Below are 14081 nucleotides of genomic sequence, written 5' to 3'. Positions count from 1 at the left end.
TTACAACACAGGTTTGTGAACAATCTGACCGACCCACCACTGCGCTGCCACCCCGCTACCCACATTCCAAGATGTGCATGACAATGCTGTTGCCTGTATCACACCCAGGTGTTTGCTACCCGCTGGACAGTAATCCGGGTGTAAACCACGCGACGTGCAATATGTCGTTTTTGAGCACCTGTCCGACACAGGATGGAGGGAGATAACTGAATCAAAGAACAGCCACATGACAGAAGTTGTTGTCAGGATGTGATGGGGGTCTCGGGATATTTTATAACTTATCCGTTGTGAGCACAGAGACAGCCGAGACAAAACAGTTCATCATACATCTAACGGCCGAGTGACTGAAACTAGTTGTGAATAGCTTCAGTTCATCATTTAATTAATTAAGAGTGGTGCTTTCAAATTAGATAAAATGTTCTTAGAGAAAACAGATATTAGTCCAATGGAACGATAAACAAGTTGTTTTTTTTTTAAATAGGGACTTCATTTTGTCATATCGGCCACTACTCACTTTTGCTGGATTGTAGAAATTATTTTAAAAAGTTGCTTTGTATAAAACTCCTACCAAAACATTAAGAAATAAGGTTAAAACTGCTGCTGGGTCAACTTCCTACCATCACCAGGTGGTAGTTTTGAGAACTATATCGTAAAGTCATTTTTTAAAATTATTTTTCGGGTTTTGAAGTTTATATTATTCATTGAGAATTTAGCAGGCGTTTTAACAGCCAGTGTGGGAGGCAGCACTGGTCCTGGTCTCCTCACTCGGACCTGACCTCAAGAGGCAGGTGAAGAGCTCGGTGCTGTGAAGCAGCTCGCGAGACAACAGGTGCGCCAGGTGAGGATGAGGCGGACAGCTGGACACGGCGCTGACAGCGCTGCACCACCACAAGAAAGATAAGAAGAAAGGCGGTTTGAGACTCGTCCATCTGATTGGTTCTCATCAGTGATGAGCCTGAACCAGCATGCTGCTTCTTATCTCGGTCTCATCATCTCCACATTCACATAGGCATGCGCGCGCGTACACAGACACACAGAAGCAGGCACATCATACTGAAAACTGTAGGTTTCCTCCAAATTGCAAATTGTCTATTATCTTTGAGCAAGCAGTAAACTGAGCTCTCAGTTCACTTGCACAATAGAAACAATTAACTTTTCAGCTTATATTCGTGTCAAGGGAGCGGGACACGGTGGAAGAAGTGTGCTCGCTATCTTCACCTACTTTTTTTTTAATATGGAGAGTTTTCCAAAATTTAGGCTGAATCAAAAATCAGGAAGACATCATACGACATACAAATTCCTGCAACCACAGCATATTCCTGGGTATAAAGGTACCCAGAAGTGCAGATACCCCTGTGTGGACAAGGGAGTGTGGTACAATACCTACCTTATACCTGGACTTCATTAAGATATGGACCATTGTGGTTCATTGTTCATAGGAGAAAGCAGCTAAAGAAACTAGTCTTTAACTGAAATTTTTTTTCAAATTAACCCCGTTCTTATCACCACATTAATACTACAAATAAAGGTACCAGTCATCATTCTCTTGCACTTACTCATATACAAAATCTGTTTCATATTTCCAGTTTCTTTTGTCAACGACCAGAAAGTTTTTGGACTTTCCGTTGTCTACGCGGATGTAGACATTTTACAATGAGCACGGCACACCCTCCATTCTCTTACAGCATCAAGTTCACATAAAAATGTAGGCACTGCCTCTGCAACAGGTGGCGGTTTCTCAAGGCAACAGAACCTACAGCAAACAGGTATCCAGTACCGAAAAATGACAAAAGACCTGGCAAGCTGCTTGCATCCTTGGGGCAGACAGGTCTGTCTTGTGTTGATAAGGTGAGCTGTCTATCTGACCTCATTGTAACGAGCATCACGATTTGTTCACAGACATCCGGCGACTTCCATGCTTCTGAGGACACGCGAGTTAGTTTTTAGTAGCTGCCAGTCGTGTCTTACATTTTTATCTCTGCTTCTGAATTATTTACTTACTGAGCAGCATCAGTCACCTACAATTCCAATCGTAATATTTCAAAAAATAAAAACATAACTGTGCGAAAAGTTACTTGGAAAAGTTTATTACACTTAATCCTTGTAAATATTGAATGGATTATTTGGACACAATGCAGAAAACAACGAACATCCAGAAGCAAATGAATTATCAAATGTTAAAAAATACCAAAAATGCCCAATGTAGCCTTCCAGTACCTTGTACTCTACCTCCTTCCCCAGTGTCATCTTTTTCTGTATTGACAGCTTATTTAACATTATGTATAATAAATATTAGCATAAATATTCATATACATTGGAGGAGACCATTATTTTCAGCAACTCAAACAAATCTGTGACATGTGTCACGTGTTTGAACTGTAAAGAAAGAAAAAAAAATAGGGGTGGACCGATTTGCCATGGCATCTTTGACGATTGGATCCGGAAAATACCATCTTAGTGAAGCCATTTAGGCTTGTTTGTCTGCGTCTACCCGACACTCGTGCTCTGGGTAGTGGAAATGAGTTATGCCCAATGAAATGTATATGGTTGAAGACTGATGGTCGCTGAACATCCGTTCTCACACATTGACAGCCTTCAAGAAACTCGACTCGCTTCCTTGCCACCCAAACCTTTTGAAGTGACGGAAGAGGACATGAAATATGAAAACAAACAAATTTACAAGCCAGTCACACAGAACCATGTTTAACTGAGAATACTGTCTTGCTTCCATTTCCTTGTGTTCTTGATTGTCCTGATGTAACTTCTTGATGGTGGTAGTGGTAATGATGAGGAGGAGGACGAAAAAATAAATCTTGTCGGTGCGACTAGGACAATGATTAATGACAAGTTGGAACTCGAGCAGACTAACATTTTAATAAAAATTAAATAGAAGAAATATCCACCTTTATGATTTATTGTCGTTTATTTTAGGATACTTAGTACGCATAGTCCGTTATACATCACAAACAAACAGCAATAAATGTCAGGAATTCGACCTTACACTATAATTGTTTTCATCACTGTAGTGAAACATCACATTCTGACATTAAATAAGCCACTCACAGATCACCTGGCGAGCAATACCTAACCCGCCTATCTTTATAAGGAGGGACCTTTTCCTTCGATCTCACCCCTCCACACAAACACACCATCCGCTCGCTCCACACATCTATACCCGCCCATACCTCCATTACCCGTTAGCTCTGTCCCCGCACACCCCAAAGTCATCTCACTGGCAAACAAGACGAGGGAGTAAGAACAGAAGAAGTCTAAACGTGTCCACACAGGTACCCGTCTACCCCATCCACCGTTAGCTCTGGAGGGACGGGGGAACCGCTTCACCCTCTCCACAAAGGAGGGTAGCTATGGTTGCACTTGGAGACAGCTCGAACGCTGCGATAAAGTATTGGTGGTGGGATCGTTCATCAAAGTCTCAATATAACGGGTACCCGTCTCGAAAAGTACCCCCACTTTATTGATGCCTTGCCACTTTAAAGCCTATTGTGTGCCGGGCAGGTTCGCGCGACGGTAAAGGAATATCTATTACCTACGTCATCTGCTCAACTGCCGTTTTGACCCAGCCACATTCACACCCCGGGTGTGCGCACAGACAGGACCTCAAGCGAAAGCCTAACGGTCGCGAGGCCCGGACGACTAAGAAATAATTGCACTCAAATGATGAAAAGCCAGGGAAAGGTAATCGTGAAGCGAAAAGAGGAGGGGAGGAGGAGGGAATAGAAAATTTGAAGAAGACGTCAAGGGAAGAAAGAAAAGCCAGACATTTTTCTTCTCTGTGGTATCGAGGAAAATCTGGAGGAGGAAAAAAACCTGTGCTCCGCCACACAACCAATGGGGACATGTGGGGAGGGGGAGGCATTCACAGCAGAAGATGCAAGTCTCGACAGGCTGTGGGTATGAGGTGGATGTTTTTCCACCAAGGCTGTGGTTAACTGCTAGAATGTTCGTTGGACCGTTATATGTATTGCCTCGCGGATCCGGCGACTGATCGGGAGGGGGTAGGTGGCTGGGGTCAACGCAAACAACATGTGCAGTCAAGCAGCATTAACCTGATGAACATATTTCTAACGGGTATGTAGTGGCGGTCCACACGCTAATCAGGGTGTGCGGCAGCGCCTGCAGTGCACGCGCCCACTTAACACGCATACCCCTTTTCCTCCCCTCCTGTCCAGGGTATGTCTGCTGGTCGTTAGATAGGTCTCGCATTCACCAGCCCCTCCAGTCCCCGTAGCAGCTTGTTTGGACACTGGCTACTTGTGCGACCATGTGAACAGACAGGTGCAAACTCTTGAAGAGAACTGTGTCCACGATACCAGGTGATTAGAGACAGCCTCCACCCAGACTGTCACGTGACTGGGCGGCTAACGAGGGCAGCCAAAACACCCCTCGCGACCCTCTGCTTCCTCGTTTTTCCTCCTCCCACCTACCCTCCACCCGTTTCTCGCGTCTGAAGTTTGCAGCCACACTCTGTTCTCCAACAATCGGGAGAAAGTAAGGGACAATCGTGAACAAATCACAGAGAGAATCCGCGGTTAGCTGCTTAGTATACGAATGAGCGGGTCAACAGCAGAATCACTAAAACTACCCTTGTCCTTCCTCATAGTCACACTGTACCTTTCCCATGAGTCAAATTGCCTCCACAACCTCGTCAGCATTCTCAACATCTTTGGGCCAGCGGTAAGAAACAACGGTTTCTTACTCGTGGCCGTTTAACTGCTAGGTAAAAAACAGTTTTTTCCTGTCGGATGTGACAACTTTCAACACAACACCCACGTGTTTCATCAAACTAATCCTTGGCTTATGGCAAGACTTATGAGAACAGCAATGTTTGTTCTGGCTTTAAAAAGAAACTTAGATTACCTGACCTTTTTAACTCGTTTGGAAAGTGGATTTGTGTGCAATGTTCGTGTCTGAGCTCGGAGTGCTGGGGTATTGTATCACCCAAGTACCTATTCTATGTCTACCAGCCTGGAGTATTCAGTGGTACCCTACATCAGCAAATTTTCGCAGATGCCTCGCATTCTAATAATTTGTCAGTACCCGGACTATCAACACCAGACGACTCCATCCTCCTGTCTGCGATCTTGTGTTTTCTTCGTTCACCCGTATAAAGCCACCCGAGCCGAGTTACTGGACTGGCACAGCACAGCTGGCCTCCTGTTTGAAGAAGCAGTGGCCCTTGTCAACGTAGATCGGATTTTTCCCGGTACCCGACGGTTGAACCCGTGCCAAGGAGCTATGCCAACTTCGATACCCACCGCCTGTCCGTGCCACATCCATGCCCTCCCGCACAGGGGTTGCTGCGTATATGTCACTCCTAATATATTGGGCCTACTGTTAATCCTCCCGATGTGGATCGTAGATGTGGAAGATTGTATCTCCGAGGGTAGTTGTTGATACCCGAGACATGCAACGAGCTGCGTGCGAGGACTGAGATGTCTTCATGCAGAACTGCAGCTCGTGTTCAGGGAGATGAAGGACCGAGGCGGACTGCGAGCAACATGATGTGAAGATTGTAGTGAGCCTCAGACACTGTCGGGTGCAAGATGAAGCGCGACAGAGGGACCCAGGGATCTGACAGTCGAGCAAACAATACTGCTGTGTAATGGCGGAGCCAGGTAATAAAACACGAAGCGGTTGTCGACCTTACTCCCTACAAAACCAGCATCACTGCAAATGGTCGTTAAACAAGAAACCGAAAAGCTGCTTTGTGCGTCACCCGGCACCCACCCGCCAACCTACCCTTCACACGGGCATCCTCACTTCCTTTTCTCCTCTTTCGCGACGTGTACTTATAGTTCATCGACCATAACTCTTCGTTTCTGAGGAAGCCTCGAACTCGCCATCAAAAAAAAAGTGGGGGGAGGGGGACTAGCTGGTCCCGAGTCATAAATAAATCTTAAGTACCCATTCCAACCCTTACCCCGGGTGTCATGCATCCTGTCACGCCTCCCCTCAGCCTGACTCACACACGAACGGGACTACCCTGAATGGCTGCACGCATACGGGTAGAAATAACACCCAGAGCAAGGCCCTTGAGTAATGCACATCCTTCACCAGGCACTCCAAAATTGAGGTGCTGTCGGGTGCTGTAGCCAAGTATCCACCCTATCACGCCACACCCTCGTTTTCCTTCCTTTGAGAGGCAGTATCACCGAGCGTTTTCATTATGTATGCGTATTATGCTTGAAGCTTAAAAATATTATATACAGAGAGAGGTCACAATCCTCCCATGACAACCCGGTGGCAATCTTCATGCTTGTTAAAATAAATAGTGTCTGCAGATGTGGACACTCCCATCATTTTCCTAAATTGTGAAAATGAATGAACATCAGGGATTTAACATCTTTAAGGACTGCACGAAAACGAGTCAGACTTTCATGCAACCGTCGAATACCCTGAAACAACCGTCGAATACCCTGAAACAATACCCGAAGCTGTCAACAATCCAGCTGTAACAGGATTACCCTCAACAAACTGCAGTTCAAAGTCCAAAACCTTTTTTCGCTGCGGCAGCCAACCGGTCAAATTTTCCCGACAAGCTCTTGTATTTGTGGATTTCTGAGATTATGGGGTGGAGAGACTGTTGTTCCCTCCCTTGTCAGGGACGACTGCAGCACAGGGTATGCACGTCCTGCGCCTCAGGGGTGCAGACAGATATTGAAAACGCAGCAGGAATCCAAAGTCTATAGAAAGGGTGACGGGTACTCAGTCGTACTTGCTGAACACCAGCTCTGATCCCTTCCCGACCCTCCTTCACGGATACCCAGTTATGTGACGGCCTCCCTTAATATCGAAAGATGTATTGACCAGCCAATATTTGCAGGGCTTTCGTCCTAAGCACAAATAAAACATTCTCGCATCCCCTTTCCTTTTCAGTGTATCGGCACGAAGAAACGAGACACCTTCCTTCCCATGTTCGCTGAAACAAATTTCCAGACATTTTGTTTGAAAAGGCTTGTCTAATAAATGTTTTATTTGACTGAAGTTTGTTTCATGCATTGATTGCATTCGATGTGGTTACCGGAACCTTTTCTGAACTAATATTTTATTTAAAACTGAGACATCTGATGCATGTGATGCAAACATTATTTTGAGAGCTCTTCAGGTGAATACTAAACCTAAATCATTTAATGGTGCATCCGGGCATTTCCGACACAGCAGCGTTAAGACGATTTCCGTAAATGAGTGTTCTGAGAGGGAAACATAAAACACATATGAACTGAATTCGAGAGTATTGCAAGGAATTTTCTTTTTCAAAGTATTAGGTGTTCTTAGCGAGTATTTCTGTCAATAATTTGTTATAATTTATAACTGTGTGGATCTGGACTTCACTCCACTCCTGCCATCGAGTTCATTGCCGTCAAACTTTGTCCAACAGTAAAATACTGAGCAACAGAAATGAAAAAATGAAAAAAAAATCTCAAATCAACCCCAAGAACAGCATGTGAAGCAGTAGCTAGGTGTTTGTAAAGAAGCAGTCAGTGTCGACATGAATAAATGTAAATGTAAACATCGTGCTGCCATAATGCTGTGCCGACATCAACGGGGCTCACGGGCTTCCATTTATTTGAATGGACCAAGGAAGATGAAACTAGAAAAGGACCCAGCAGTGATTCCCTTCTTTTCACCTCCGCCTCCGTACCCGGTAAACCCTTCTTTCTCTTTCAAATCTTTCGTGTGAACATCCCCCTTCCTACCTCTGACCGGGTAGCAGTGGTGCGGAAGGGAGTCCTACCCCACCCCTGGCCTCTCCCATTTCTCAGCCATCATCCACGTCAGGGTACGTGGGGCCAACGGGTAGCAGACCCACTTGTAAGCAGCAGCTCTGGCAAGCCTCCACCCGACTTCGTGATACGCGCACCCGACTCAGTCCCAGTTCTTTCTTGTCTTCAGTGCAGGGGTTGATAACAGTTTGCTTTGCAATTTCAGTTCACCGTCTCCAACTGGCGGACAAAAGAGAGAAATCCAGTGCAGCGCACTTCCTTGCTGTCTGGCGATCTTATCTTGAGATGTGTGTAAACAGCCCGGGTAATTAGCAGGGGTATACAAACTGATGAAGACTAGCAACCGAGGCGAAGTCACCTGAAAGCTGGGGTGGGGCGAGGGAGGGTGGAAAAGGCCTAATGGAGGTAAGCTCGGTTTGAAAGCCGACCGGGGAATAAGCCTGTCGATGTTATCAACCACGTGTCGTGCAAAAGCTCAGCTCAATGTTTACACAAAAACACTGGCCACTGTACATCTCTTCGCGAGGCACATTTATGTGAATTTATTGGTCTTCACTGACCACTGTGTCACTTGGTAACCTCAAGTCTGACCAGAGTTGAAAGGTTGTTCATCACCACCACCACAACAACAACCACATGCAAGTAAAATGTTTCATAAAGCAACCATCTTCAAAGAAAATGGCCAGGGCATACGCATTACAGATTAAAGGATCAACTTATAAGCAATATAGTTACACGCACGTGACCTGATAACCCTTCTACTAGCCCTCCTTGTCCCGGGTATGTTCACGTGAATCATACGTCACGTGACTTCTCTACAGTCTCCTCCCCCTTCCTCTACACCTCTGGTTTTGCAGTAACTCAACTCTCTGCTCAGGAAGTTTAAAAAAGATCAGTTGTTTGAACAGAAGTGCTTTATTACATTCCTGTGTAGTATCAATTCCGATCTTGAAGTAGGCTTCAATATATAACAGCGAACACGTGCAACAATGTAATTTTTTTCTTAAAAATAATGCGACCCTCGCTAAATATTGTGATAACAGACTCTGCTAATACACGTGTTGTGTATTTTAACATGTATGCGACTATAATTGACTTTTTTTTATCTGTGCAACATCTAACAAATTCTGTAACCACAGCCGGTCATCTACATTGACTGCAGGTGTTGAACTGTCGGGTGCTCGCTGCTTGCCTAACGGCTACCCACAGGGTTAGTGGCCAGTGGCATGAACAGTACCAGAGGCAAGGATTGTTCTGTCCAGGTATACTGTTGTCAAACACCGCTAATGGGTGCCGGGAGCCATTAGCTAGGTCTCCCAGAGACGAGGTGGCCCACTGCAAACACCAATGAGCCCAAACATGTCGGGTGGGGAGATGAGGGGTACAGAGTGCGACTTACTTAATTGTCAATGCCGGGTGATGAAGTGGCAGTCAGCTCTGTGATTTTATTCAGAAAGGCTGAGCCTCCCCGCATCAGAGTATGTCAAGGGGTGATGATCATCCAACCGGAAACACGCTACCCTGGGTGCTTCTGCTGTACATTCAATCATCCAGTCCTTTGAAAAACCCCTCAAAGACCTTTTCTCATTCTATTTTTCTTTATCTACCAGTAAAATTACTTTTTGGTTTTCTTTTTAACCTTCTTGCAATAATTATATTTCTATATTTGTCGTCTACATCGGACATAAAAGCAGACTTCAACTCTAACCTTCATGGCTTTTATGTTTCCACTATTAAATTTTTGTCATTCAGTAATTCCAAGCATTGAGTATGTTTGTCGCATGGGTCTGGTTATATTTTTAAACATTTTATTATCTGTCTTCATCTACAAAAATGCGCGATACAAATTTCAAAATATTATTATTATTATTACCTTTGACTTTAGAAAGAATCGCTGTTAAAAAAAAAATAATGACAGTTGTTTATTCTGTACTTGAAAATCGGAAATCTGATGATATTGTTACAAAACTCGCCACGGATGGATGGATCGTCTGATGTCACTCGAACAGCAAAGGATTAGTGGGTGGTGAGGTGACTTACATCCCCGGGGTACGGGTATAGAGAAGGGGCAGTGACACGACTAATAGCAGCAAATCACACCTGGACTGATTACGACATCGAGGGTCAGACACATTCACCTGTGGCATCACTAAGGTGACTCTAAGGCGAGTCTGGCTGCTCATGTAGAAATCATGGTGGTTGTGAGTGATGGCAGGGTGCAAGTATTCTGTTTGAAGTCTTAAATTTCGACTACCAGCACGTGCACTCATCACGTGCTAGTTAGGGCTTAGGTTCTCATCAAACAGTGTCTCGTCACACGCACGTGACAGCTCGCTGCCAGAAGAAGTGGTTCACGTGAAGACGTGAACACGGCAGACGATGGGGCACGATTCGCCCTCGGTTACTGGTTATAATTCCGCATCACCAAGCCAGCAGCACGAGAGCACGCCAAGATGTCGCTGACGAGGGAAAGATCAAAGGAAGGAGAGGCAATCTTGACCATCGCCCACCTACGTGCGACATAATGCGTGTCGGACAACAGACCTGGTCTGAGGGGGCAGCAGGGCAGAATGGAGGTCAGCAGGGCAGATGGGAGACTAGGTGGAACACATTACGAGTCAACTCCACAAGGGAGTTGTTGGCGAGTACCTGTCGTCGCCAGATACCCTCGACAGCCAAGTGCCTGGAAGTAGGATGGGGACATGAGGTCTACAGTTTGATGGCTCAGTAAACTGATCGTGTCCATAACTGACTTCATCGGGGCTGCTTATACCTGTATGACTGATGACACGGCAAACACCCCTTTGAAGACACAAAGTAAACAGGACCACAGGATTTTTTTTTCTCTCCAGCTGTGCACACACTGATAGCAAAAAAAGGCACTGTAAACCGGTCCCCGGAAAATAGTCTTGGGGCAGGAGGACGTGCGAGCATTGGACTGCCTGTCGTCGCGAAGCATTTATCATCGCCATCTTCACTACCCCCACTACAACCACAACCATCTCCTTTATTATCCTTTAATATATTAGCAGACCTGCGGCACAGCACAACAACTCAATGTTGTTGTCACCTTCACCAAAGCCACTCCTCACCCATCATGCTCATCCCACCCACGCGCCTCACCACCTGAAGCAGCCATACCCCACCTCGTCACGCGCTGCTCACTCATCTTATACCCGACAAAAAAACAAAAAAACAAAAAAAAAACAAACAAACAAAAAAAACAAACAAACAAACAAACAACAAACAAAAAAAAAAAACGAAAAAAGAATCTGACAGCAGGTCATGCGAGCAGAAAACACAGGACAATGTGTGAATTTGCAACCAATCGAATCACAGCTTCTATTTCAAACAGCTGAAAAACGGATTTGCTAAGCTACTGAACTATTTTTACGATGCTCTAACAAATAAAGCGGAAACGGTGCTGATAATGGCTGGTTTCCATGGAGACTGTGCTATATTCATCAATGTATTTCCATCTGTAAAAATATGGTAGTTACATCACAGAGAAAAATATTTTAAACGGGGAGAAGATTTGTGGACATGTCTATTTCCGTTCTTCTTACTTTCACAAACACAAAGTGAGACTCCTCGGACTATTCAAAACACAATTCATAAATAAAAACAATAGGAAGACACGTGAGGAGGCTGATAGCAGTCTGGGGCGACAGGTGGGGAAGAAACAGGATGGTCTGTCTCCGGCCACGAAGATGGCGGCTTACGTCACGGGAGGGGGGCGAGGCGAAGGACAAAGCAGCTAATTGGTCTGATGCAGGTGTAGCAACTACGTCACAAGAGAGCGGCGACAATACCCCATCTTGCCCTCGCCACAATACCCCATCTCGCCCTCGGCTTAGCACACATCATTTTTGTGTTTGAGCAAATCCTGCTTCGGTTTCGAGAACAAAGTTGGGCAGAGCGATGTGTTGGTGGGGTATCTCATTCACAGCAGCCGGCGCGAGATAGGGGGCGTTGCAGCGAGGCGCTGGGCAGTGATGGTGGTGACGATGTTCCACGTGATGGTCAGTGGCCGGCAACAGGAGCTCTCACCCCACACTCCACTCCTTACCGCAATCTCCCGGTGCATGTCGGTCACCTTAACTTCTAAATTACCGATGCGAAACGTTGCAGGTGTAAACAGGTAGAACTGCATGGGGCGTGATGGAGCAAGATATTTCTTCCCTCCCCTGAAACCCTACCCTGCTTCACGGGATTCACACAGAAAGAGCAGATTGGTCGTGGGGGGGGGGATGAAGGGGGCTAGGGGGGGATCGGTTGCTGGGCTGACTCGCACGTTCGGATAGGGATGGATGGAGGGGTAGGTAACCTGTCATCAGTTGCAGAGACTGAGCATGTAGGCCACGCGTTATTCGTCCAGCTAGCGAGGCTTGGCGAGGGACGAAAATGGCGTAGCTAATGCTAAAATACCGATGAGCATGTCCCTCATGAAGATAACGACTTAATGACGAGAGCCGATCCAACGTCCCCCTCGCATCACATACACACTATCCGGATGTAACTTAGCAGCTCCTTGGAGATAAATTTATGACAGCCCATCCTCACTGCATCGTTCATCCCCCACCCCAGCCTCAGAAAAAAAAAGAAAAGTCTCTCGATACCCTACGACCGAGTGATGTAAACACACAATCTCCAACCTGTTTTGACAACCAAACGCCTTGATTTTCAAAAATAAGTCATTTCACCTTGTACGACAGGACCGAACGACACATCCTAAATCAAACCAGCATCTTGGCAACGGGCCACAATCCACCCTGCTAAACATTGATCCCGCACAAAGCCACCACCAGGCCACAACAACCCACTCCCAACCCGATCATGTCAATAAAACAGAAATATTTTCATCAACATCTCCGAAACTTTGTCTTCGAAAACACCGGGTACAACACCAGCATCTTTTGTCGTCTGCTACAGCGAGTCAGTGGAAACTGAACTTTCGGTATACGTATATCGTCGATAATTCAACGAAAGGAGAAGAACTGGTGATAAGAATGAAGAAGGAGAAGGAAGACATCACAGTTAGACGAATTTGATGAAAGTTTCTTCCAAACTTACCTTTGACCGACCTGGGGTTACTCTGCTTGCGCCGCGTCATTTTCCCGTCTGCGGCCGGTAGCCGCTGCTCACACCAGAATACTGAAGATTCTGCCGAGCATGCGTAGCTCGCATCCCAGCATGCGTCAGCAGCCCTGTCGTCTGTCGCCGCCACAGAACGACACTGGGGCCCTGTCGGGGATGGAGAATCACCACAACAAATGACTGGCGCGGCCGTTAGGGGCCCGGTGCTGCACACATCGCGGGGTGCGCGGGGTTAGTTTAACCGAAGAAATATTTCAGCTTTGCTGTGTCGTCTGCGTCTCTCCTCGAAACAGAAACACAGTCTGTGAAAGACTGTCGAGGACCATTCTCTGTGCACATAACATGCTAAAAATATCGCGGAGCCTCGCTCAGCTGCACTGAGGTAATATTGCGACAAGGTACCCGGTGTCAACGTCAGCTTTAAAAGTTGGTATGTGAGTGTGTGAGAGAGATTCACCTGCTTACCTCCATAATATATCATCTTTTATCCGCCAGGGCAGATGGGACAGACTACAATATGACTAAACGGAGTAGAATGGATTGGACAGAGAGTTTGTAAGAACGAGTTATTTATGGTATACGACGGTTTGTCATCCTCTCATTAAATGTGTGTAGAAAATATATGCACTTATATTGGCATGTACATTGTATGAGAAGACGGGACCTGTACAGGTTGTTATTTAGAAAAACAATCTAAGTCTTGTAGAATCCTAAACGGTGAGGGTAGTGATATCCAAAGTTGACATCCTCATACATGTGATGTACGCACGTGCATGTGTTGTGTATATATATATATTTTCAATGTTTATACGTGTGGGAGTGCGTGTGGATGAGAGACTTAGTACAAGAGAGAAAGATCGACAATGACAAATCTTTTATTTACGAGTATGGTAGAATAAACAAAACATGTTTGTTTGCATCTAGCCCTCGCCAGACCGAGAGGACTGCCTATAAAGACAAGAAGGATGGAAGCAGTAATGGTAAATCATGTCAAACGATATGTTATCTCTGTACGACTGGAGGAGGGAGACAGGGTGATGGGGTTCCAGGTTCTGTGCTCAATGGCGGGTCAGCGCTCTCTAGCTGCGGAGGTGAAAGTTACAGCCACACGAGTGCAGGGCCTTATCTACAATGTCGTCTGGCCGGGCCGCCCCTGGCCGCAATCTTGAGTGCTCGTGCAGAATGGAGCAGAAAAGTTCCCCTTTGATAACAATATCCGCTGGTTCTACCTGAGATTGC

The 14081-nt window shown here is 45.9% G+C and overlaps 1 protein-coding gene across 1 annotated transcript in view; it reads right to left on the bottom strand.

The window, feature by feature from the left end:
- The window catches only part of LOC112576608 (ras-responsive element-binding protein 1-like), a 40318-nt gene extending 27059 nt beyond the window's left edge, over positions 1 to 13259 (bottom strand). The window contains 1 exon segment of the mRNA XM_025259189.1: positions 12819 to 13259. The gene's annotated coding sequence lies outside the window, so the exon portion shown is untranslated.
- Between the last annotated feature and the right edge of the window lie 822 nt (positions 13260 to 14081).

This window comes from Pomacea canaliculata, linkage group LG12 (assembly GCF_003073045.1).
Source record: "Pomacea canaliculata isolate SZHN2017 linkage group LG12, ASM307304v1, whole genome shotgun sequence".
In the NCBI taxonomy this organism is placed as follows: Eukaryota; Metazoa; Mollusca; class Gastropoda; order Architaenioglossa; family Ampullariidae; genus Pomacea; species Pomacea canaliculata.
The sequence above is the reverse complement of the archived record's forward strand: the minus strand, read 5'-3'. Positions and strand labels throughout refer to the sequence as shown.